Genomic DNA, 8,811 nt, shown 5'->3' with positions numbered 1-8,811 from the left:
GATAGAGGTACCCAGAGGAATGTATGGGTTATCCTGCACTTGCAGAGGCCAGTTCTGCTGCACTTGGAAGGGCTCCATCCTGGTGTGCCTGGGGTCCAATTTCCCAAGCACACAGTACAGTGTGGCTTGGATCCATTCTGGGCTGTGCCTTCCTGGGCTTAGTGTGAGTACTGGTCCACACAGTGGAACTGCCCAGACTGGTCCTGTTCCCTGCAGAGCCCATGGTGGGGAGAAGAAGTACCCCTCTGAGGGCACAGCCCTGCCCCTCAGTGTTTCCATGTGGTTGCCCATGGAGTGCAAGGTCTGTTGGAGGACAGATCTCCCACGGCCAGAGACTCTTGGAAGACCAGGCACAGCCTGGCCAGGAAGTGAGAAGCATTGGGGTGTGAAGAGAGCTGGGGCTGGCCCTGCCTCAGAGCACTGGGTGAGCCAGGGAAGATGAGTACGAGCAGGGTCATTCTCAGTGTTTGTGCTGGGATAGGGCTGGTGCCCGTCCTGTACCACTGAAGCTGCCCAGTGCCCAGTGAGGTGGACAAGGATGGTGTCTGTGCAGGAAAGCACAAGGAGAACTTCACATGGTCCATGGGGTGTTGTGTGCCTGAGCCATTATTTTGAGCCCAGCTTTGCCTTCTGGAATCCCTTTTTTTTGCAGCCAGGCGACCATGGAAAAGCAAGGGATGCCAGGCNCACCAACCGCTGCAGGTGTCGGCCCTGCTAAAGCTGCTGGCAACGTCCTGGGGCAAGAACCTCCAAGACCTCACAACATGGGGCTGGACTGAAAACAGAACTCTGGGACATTGTTTTTTGAGCTTCATGATGATGTTTCCATCTCCCACTCTTCCATCTCTTTCCTTTGCTTTCTGTGTCTCCCCAGGCCAGCTAAGGGTGACCTGTCACCCCTTCTGCCTCTGCAGGGCAGGTAGATGGACACCCTGCAGGAGCTCCACTGCATCTTAGTGGCTGCTTCGTTTGCCCTCTGTGAGCCACCTCCTTTGCTTCTTTAGACTCATTAAAGTTGTTGTGCATCCAAGCCTGGGCCTCTGAGTCTTCCTTCATCCTGTGGAAAGCCTTCCATATTGCTCAGGGAAGAGGGTGGAAGAAGCATAAGATGGAACTCCCTGTAGTGTACTTTCCTTGGGAAATGACAAAAACATCCCTGGCTACTCAACAGCCAAAGATCACCAGCAAGACCATGGCACCAAAGGCTGACAGCAGTGGTCAAGGGAAACAGTAGTGGCTGGGCACAGCCATCAACATCATCTTCTCCTTCTCCTCCCCTCCATTATCTGGTCCAGTGTCCATGTGAGATACATACCTCAAACAGTCCCTCAGCACAGGCAGGACCCAGCTCCTAAGATGCAGGGTAGTTCACAAGTCCGGATTGGTATCAGCCGTACTCAGCATATGCAGTGGGAAATGACTTTTAGCTGAGTTTATACAAATGACTTATGGCTTTACTATTAATTCATAACATTTCTCTCATGTTTGGATGAATCTGACCCACAGAAAAGGGAAGAGAAAGTGAGAGAGAGAAAGGAACAAAGCATTCTATGAGCAATCTCTCAGCTTTCGGGGTAACTTCTTTCTAATCCCTCACATCTTAATATACAATCTGATTACCAAAATAAAAGGCAAAAAGGTTAACATTAGATGAGCGATCACAGCACGTAACATCTTATTAAGTATTCCAGTTGCTGTTGGTGACCATCCAAATAGAATGTCCCAACAATGGTGTTCCCCATCTTTCTTCAGTCATTCCTTCACGTGGTGGATTTCTTCTACATCAGGAGGAATGGTACTCAAAGTTTCCTGTAGGAGTTGGGTTACAGGAAGAATCCTGGATGAACCATCCTGGGAAATGAAGTCCCAAAGTACTCCCACACATGGGCAGTGAGATACCCATGGTGATTGGGTCAAGGGAGTCAGGTGTTACTTTGAGGTGCCTAAATGGTGTTGTCTCATTTGAATAAAGACGATTTGGTGCTGAACCCCCAACCAGCCAGCTGGGTCTGTATGGTTTATTTACGTATTACATTAATATGCCATATCTGGTGCCCATGTGTTGAGCAGAACCCTGTATCAGGGATGAATAGAGACTGCCTTGTAACAAGGAAAATTTCGGTAGCATTCGAACGAGTTTGTTTTAAACACTTGGAACGCTTCTTTCCGAAAAAAAGCCAGACGTCATATACTGAGGTAAAAGCAGGCAGAAAATGTCGTTAAACAAAGGACATTGAATACCAGAGCAAAAAGACGACTGGGACGTCGTGCAGGAAAGAACTGCGTGGGAGCTCCGAAAATACGAGTATTGTGCACACGAGAGACCTGAGAGAGCAAGCTTTGAAAGAAAGAAAAAGTAAAGCTACAAAGAACTTGAGGTAAAAAGCCTGGGAAGTTAAAATTCAAGGGAAATGATAGAAATTACTAGATAAGGATTCCTGCTAAGCAGAAGTCTTAGTGTGACTGCTTGGAAAAAATTTGGAGAGACACAAAAGAAAGCAGAGATAGAAGATGTGGACACTTTAAGAACCTCACAAAAAAACGTAAAACTTGTCCATGGAGAAACCTTTTGTTTCCCCCACGAGCCCTAACAGACAAAGGGCTCCTCCAAGACACCAGGAGCACCGCGTGCAAACCTAAAGGACCTAACAAAGGACTTGGGCTGAGTTTTATGCGGGCAGGAATGAGCACGTGGCACGGACTGCGGGGTTGTTGGGGAGAGGCAGACCTTGAGTCCAGGAGGCACTGCCAAATTGCAGGCACGTGGCAGCCACGCCGCGATTTAGGCCTCACCAATTTGCCCGGCTAGATTGTCGAGTCTCCCAGCTTGAGGAAGTATGCTTAAAACGTGTTATTCTGCTAAGCGGAGAAACAACGGAGGACATCAGGAGGGAGTCGGTTTTGCCCCCTCCGAAAAAGGACAAGCGCTCATGCAGTGCAGGGACAGAGCGCTGCCCCTGCGCCGGCTGCCTCCGTGCCGCTAGTAAAAAATCCTGCCGCACTCGCTACGCTCCGCAGAAGCAGTGCCAAGATCCCTTAAACAGGCGCCAGCCACAACGCCTGCCGGCGAGCGGCGGCACGGGGTTTGAAAAAGCACTGTTCGCAGTGTTTGTCGGCGGCGGAGGCGTGAGGGGTCCAGCCGCAGGGCTTGCAAAAGCCCCCGACGGCGGCAGTGATGCCGAGGCGGAGCACGGCAGTGGGGGCTCTGGGTCCCGTGCGGTCAGAGCGCAGACCCGACACGGTTTGGCGCCGGCAGCGACAGTTTCGCCAGCGCCTGAAATGGACGAGCGAAAGCTGCCGAAGCCGTGCCCGGAGCCGCGCCGGATCCCGGCCGTCCCACATCCCGGCCGTGCCGGATCCCGGCCGTCCCAGATCCCGGCCGTGCCGGATCCCGGCCGTCCCAGATCCCGGCCGTGCCGGATCCCGGCCGTCCCACATCCCCGCCGTGCCGGATCCCGGCCGTCCCACATCCCGGCCGTGCCGGATCCCGGCCGTCCCACATCCCCGCCGTGCCGGATCCCGGCCGTCCCACATCCCGGCCGTCCCACATCCCGGCCGTGCCGCAGCCCGCGCGGAGCCGGCGGGCGAGGGACGAGCGGCAGGAGTGTGTGTTTTACCTCGCTGCAAAAGCCCCCCCCCAGCGCCGCCCGTGCCCCTCTGGGTATGCACGGGGGGCGGCCCGGGGCCAGCCAGCAGCGCGGAGGGACAAGCCCCCACCGAGCCGGCGGGGCCGAGGCCACACGAACTGCAGGCGAAAGGCAGAGCCCTATACAGGTCTGCCGTGAGCAGAGAGGGAGACACGCAGCCCGCAACCGGCACCGACAAAATACCCCCTGTAGGGCAATTCTGCCGTCCGCGGTGGAGAATAATACAGAACTAAGGTCCGGGGAGGCCGGGGCCAAGTAATACAGCAACACCCCTCGTGCTGAAACACGGCAAGGCTGGGCTGCAAACAGCTGAGCTGCCCCTCTGCACAGCTCAACCTCACAGCTCATGCTGTGTGTCTCCAAGAAGCATACAGAACTAATTAATTTTGTATCTTGTTGTCTTGAAAACCTTTAGTAGAAACACTGCATCTTAAAGGTTTTGTTTCTATTTGTCATCAGTTCCCCAGGAACTTTGCTTAAACTGTGAAGTTGTTAAGATTGTTAAAGTTGTTAAGCCCTCAAAGACACCTGAATGGAAGCAGTTGCTGTAACAAAGTAGTTCAAATAACGTGTTTAAAAGGTTCTTAGCATCTCCATACCCTGTTAATTAATGCATTCAGATGTTGTTTATCCCAAAAAGGTATGCCTAGTGTCAGCAAAATGCAAAAATAACTGCTTGTGGGTTATAGCTGTGTAAGANAGAATTTTTTTTCAAGCCAGGGGGGAGCTGACCAAAGCTCCAGGGTGGCCCCACTGCCTCCCCTGCCAGCCCAGCCCAGACCTCTCAGCACCCAGCCCAGGATGGAGCAGAGTCCTTTAAGAGACTTGTGGCCTGTGGAGAGGAAAATCCACGCCAGAGCAGGTCATTCCCGGGTAGGACTCACGGCCCTGTGGGGGATCCACATGGGTACAGCTCACCCTGTGAAGGACTGAATCCTAGGAAGGACCATTGGGATGCAGAGACCTCCCCCTTGCACCCCATGGAGAAGTGACCCTTGGGACAGCAGATTTGGAAGACCTGTTGCCTGAGGGATGGACTTGTCCCCCTGCAATACTATGGGGGGGGGGGGAGGAGGGAGAACATGGAAGGAAGGTGGGGGGGGGGGGAGGAGGGAAGAGTGAAACTTTTCAAAAACCGAAATGTTACTCCTTATCGATCATTTGTTTGCTGGCAACCAGGTGGAGAGAGATTCTGTCGTCTCCAATCCTTGTCCCAGTCCCTGTCCTAGAGGAGGGAAAACAAAACATAACAAACTGAAATCTCCTCCATCACCCAGTTTAACTCTTGTTAACTTACATCACTATGAGGGAAGGAAAATTTTCTTTGTTGTCTAAAACCCTTGAAATTGCCTTCTGAGTTTGTCTCCACAAAACCAGGACACCAGACGCCTGCCAGAGCAAACAATGACAAACTGCTTTCAGTGAGAATGAAGAAAACTTTTCTGATTCCTGTGATATCCACGAATGAAAACTCTCAGAGATCGGAAACTGTGGAGTGGGAACCACTGAATGCTTGCTTTCATGTTTGCAAGTGCAAAACCTTCTAGTGCCAACGTGATAAAGGGTTTGATTTTGTTATTAAGATAATGTTCAGAATGTTTATTCTCTGTTTTCTAATTGTTTCAGCAAGTGAAAAGATTCCCCAATAATTTATATAAAGACTAATAGAGGATTTCATGTGAAAATTGAGAATGGTAAACATGTATTTGATCCTTTCTGCCCTTACAGCATTAAAACGTGCAACACATGGAGTTAAACACAGCCTTCAACCTTGAGGTAAAAAGACAGTAAAAGCATAAAATAACTTCTTACTTTTGCTTCAAGCTTCAGCTAAAAAATCATCTCAACTCTCAACTTTGAAGTAAAGGACAATAAAAAGCATAAAAAGACTTCTATTGCTTTACTTCAAAAAGGCCATTTCTAGACAAAACTGCAGAGAAACTGAGTGTTTGCCTGACCTTTACATCTGTTTCTTCCGTGCTATCCACCTAAGACTGTCTAAATTGTTATTAACATGTTTGTTAAATTTGTTATTGTTATTAAGGGCAAAAAGCAGCTGCCAAGGATGGATAGACAAAACCTGAAATTCCAGACACTGAGGGCAGTATGGTCTGGTTGTTTACAGGAGATGCTGAGTTTTGAGCTGTGTTAACATATTGCAATGGTAACTTGTGCATGTATCTTTGAATTTATTAACTTTTGGGTTTCTATAACAAAAAAGGGGGGAAAGAGAAAATGCATGTGCATAAACAGGTAGACATCCTTTAGGTTTGTTAAGCCTTATATTCCTCTCATTAATTTCTTTTCAGATTTTCAAAACAGGTACAGTTGCCAGACATGATGACCAGAAGCGACAGATTGAGAAACATACAACCAATAACCACCTATAAACCTAAAATGTGTAGTTGAAATGTAAAAGCAGGGACATAATAAAAATTCTGAGAATGCATGGATGAGGAATGAATGAAGTGGCCACTTGGAATGAATGTGAAAGCTGTATAAATGAGAGAAGCTGTGTGAACATGTATGTATGTAGACTTGGAGATACTTATGCTTCATGTGCCTTGAGGAAGTTACACGTGCACACACAACACTTGTTCTCTAAGGGCCCTTTACTTGAAATGGAGTTGAATTTCTCCTGGTTACCAATTACACGTAGGCCCTTGGGGAAGTGAGAGTTGATGTTCTGCCCAGTTATGCAAAAACCCTCAGATTAAGGAAGTTGTTGTTTATCTCAAATACACACAAACCCTTAGGAAATAAAAGTTCAAATTTATGTCAAGCAAGTTTCAAGGATTACAGATAAAGGTTCAAATAAGTAAGTTTGTTGAGAGACTAAAGTGGGCAGTGAGCTGAGTCACTGTGACGCAGTGGTGATTGTTAAAGGGAGTTTACAAAGTTTAAAATGTACTGTTATATGCAATATTCTGTACTTCCTCATAATAATAAAGAAGAAGGGAGATGCAGGAGTCGGGTTACAGGAAAGATGCTGGATGAGGAATCCTGGGAAATGAAGTCCCAAAGTACTCCCACAAATGGGCAGTGAGATACCCATGGCTATTTGGTCAACTTTGAGGTGCCTATGAGAGATGTTGTCTCTTTTGAATAAAGAGGATTTGGTGCTGAACCCCCAACCACCCAGCCGGGTCCGTATGGTTTATTTACCTATTATATTAATACGCCATGTTTTTCTGTCCATTTCCCTGACCTTGTTTCAAGGGCAGTTTTCTCATCCAGGCAAGATTCATTCCCACAGGAATAGGCTGCAGGTCTTAACAATTAAGTCATAACAATTGGTAAGATACAGCAGGAGCTGAATAACTAAAATCACATCCCATAATGTCAACAAAGTTACAAACACAAACCTTGGGGTAACAATAATAATAACTTGTAACAATAACATTGTCTACAAATACCAAATTAGGAGGGTTTCCCATACGGGCAGAGCCATCCCATCAGGCCCACGCTCTGTGTTCCAGGGGACTAAGTGCAGCACCTTTGGGATTTACTCCTGACACAACGACCAGGTGTATGGGATATACCAAAACATTGTGCATTGTTAGAACAAAAGCTGTGGTTTACTGTTGGTGGGGTCATAAGTGACAATACCTAATTGCCACCAAGAGTGGAATTCCCTTTCCAATTTAGTTGCATTATCATAGGTTATCTTTGGAATGTCAGTAGGCAAATTGTCCTCATCTCATTCCTTTGTAATTGCTGCCCCAGCAAATGCCCCCACAGCTGAGCAGTGTTTGTGGGGCAGAATGCACACAGTTACCATCCTGATTAGCATAAACAAAAGGAGGGAGTGTCTCCATTCTGTGGGTCGACCTTGTTGATGTGTGAAGCAAATTTGTTTCCTTCTGGCAATGATTATCCTCTAAGAAGAATAAGCAGACCTTTGGTGGTTAACTTGATCTTCAGTGGGATGTGCTGGTGTCATTCCCAGGAACATTCCTGGAAAGCGACAACATTACAAATCTCAGCAGAGTTGGTCCAGACAGGTCTCCCCTTAGTCTCCCAAGTTGTTTAGCAGCTTGGAGAAGTACCACAAGTTCCTTTTCCCACTCAGAATATCTCTATTCTGTCTCTTGAAATGCAGTTGGAATAAACTGTAAACCACGACTGTCTGTTTGGCCAGAAAAGAGAATTAGAAAGGGAGTGTGAGCAAGTGATAGGCCATCTTTTCTCCAGATCTGTTCCCAGCCTGTCAATGCCAGCACTCCACAGCTGCTGGTAATGTGGCTGCCAGGTTTGCAATAGTGGATAGCACAGCTGTTAGTGGGGGCAAATGAGCCCGAAGGACAGAAATTCCACCTCATGTCACTGTAAAAATCCAGCAATCCCTGAATCAGAGAGGGCAGGTGCCACATGGAGCAAGCACTCTGCAGCCTCTGGATTTCTTTTAGGGTCGGGGTTAACACTGGAACAGAAGGACCACACACTCCCATCCAGGGATGGGACGCCAGGTTTGATTGTTCTGAACATCAAAACCCAAAATAGTTTCATTGTGATCTTCAATTAAAAAGCCAGTGGTTGACATCCACTTCTCACCAAGGAGCCATAATTAACCTCAGCAGTTCACGTGTAGCCCTTGTTCCATTTGCTACAGGGATTTTAAATCTTTGCTGTCCAGGTCGCACACGCGGCTTCTCAGCATCCCACTGTGTTAGTATTGAATGTTGTGCTCCCGTGTCTATTAGAAATGTTATTAGTTGTTGATAATAACCAATTGAAATGTGAATGTCTGGGGTATTATTTAATTGCATTGATTGTTTTCCACTTGCTGGATTTCAGTCTCACCTGACTTGTGGCCATAATGCTCTTGCAAAGCAGCCTGTTCAAATGAGCAATTTTTCGTGTGTGATTTCCTGCTCTACCCCAAAGTTTTGTAGTGGATCTGACTTCATGCATGGGAGAATTTGGGAGGGATAAAGAATCATCTTTCCCTTGTTCTTTGTTATCAGGATTACCCCTCTTGAAAGAATCCTGGACATCCCACTGACTGTACTGACCCAGCGGAATGGATGCTGAAACAGGACTGACATCCCATCAGGTGGATTAACACTGAAACCATGAATGAAATCCTATCAGCTGGATTGATGCTGGAAGTAGGACTGGTAATCTCTTTTTTCTCTCTTTTCCTCTTTTCCTTTTTCTTTTC

Source organism: Lepidothrix coronata, unplaced genomic scaffold, assembly GCF_001604755.1.
Source record: "Lepidothrix coronata isolate B3197 unplaced genomic scaffold, Lepidothrix_coronata-1.0 Scaffold406, whole genome shotgun sequence".
Lineage (NCBI taxonomy): Eukaryota > Metazoa > Chordata > Aves > Passeriformes > Pipridae > Lepidothrix > Lepidothrix coronata.
This window is presented reverse-complemented; position numbering follows the sequence as displayed.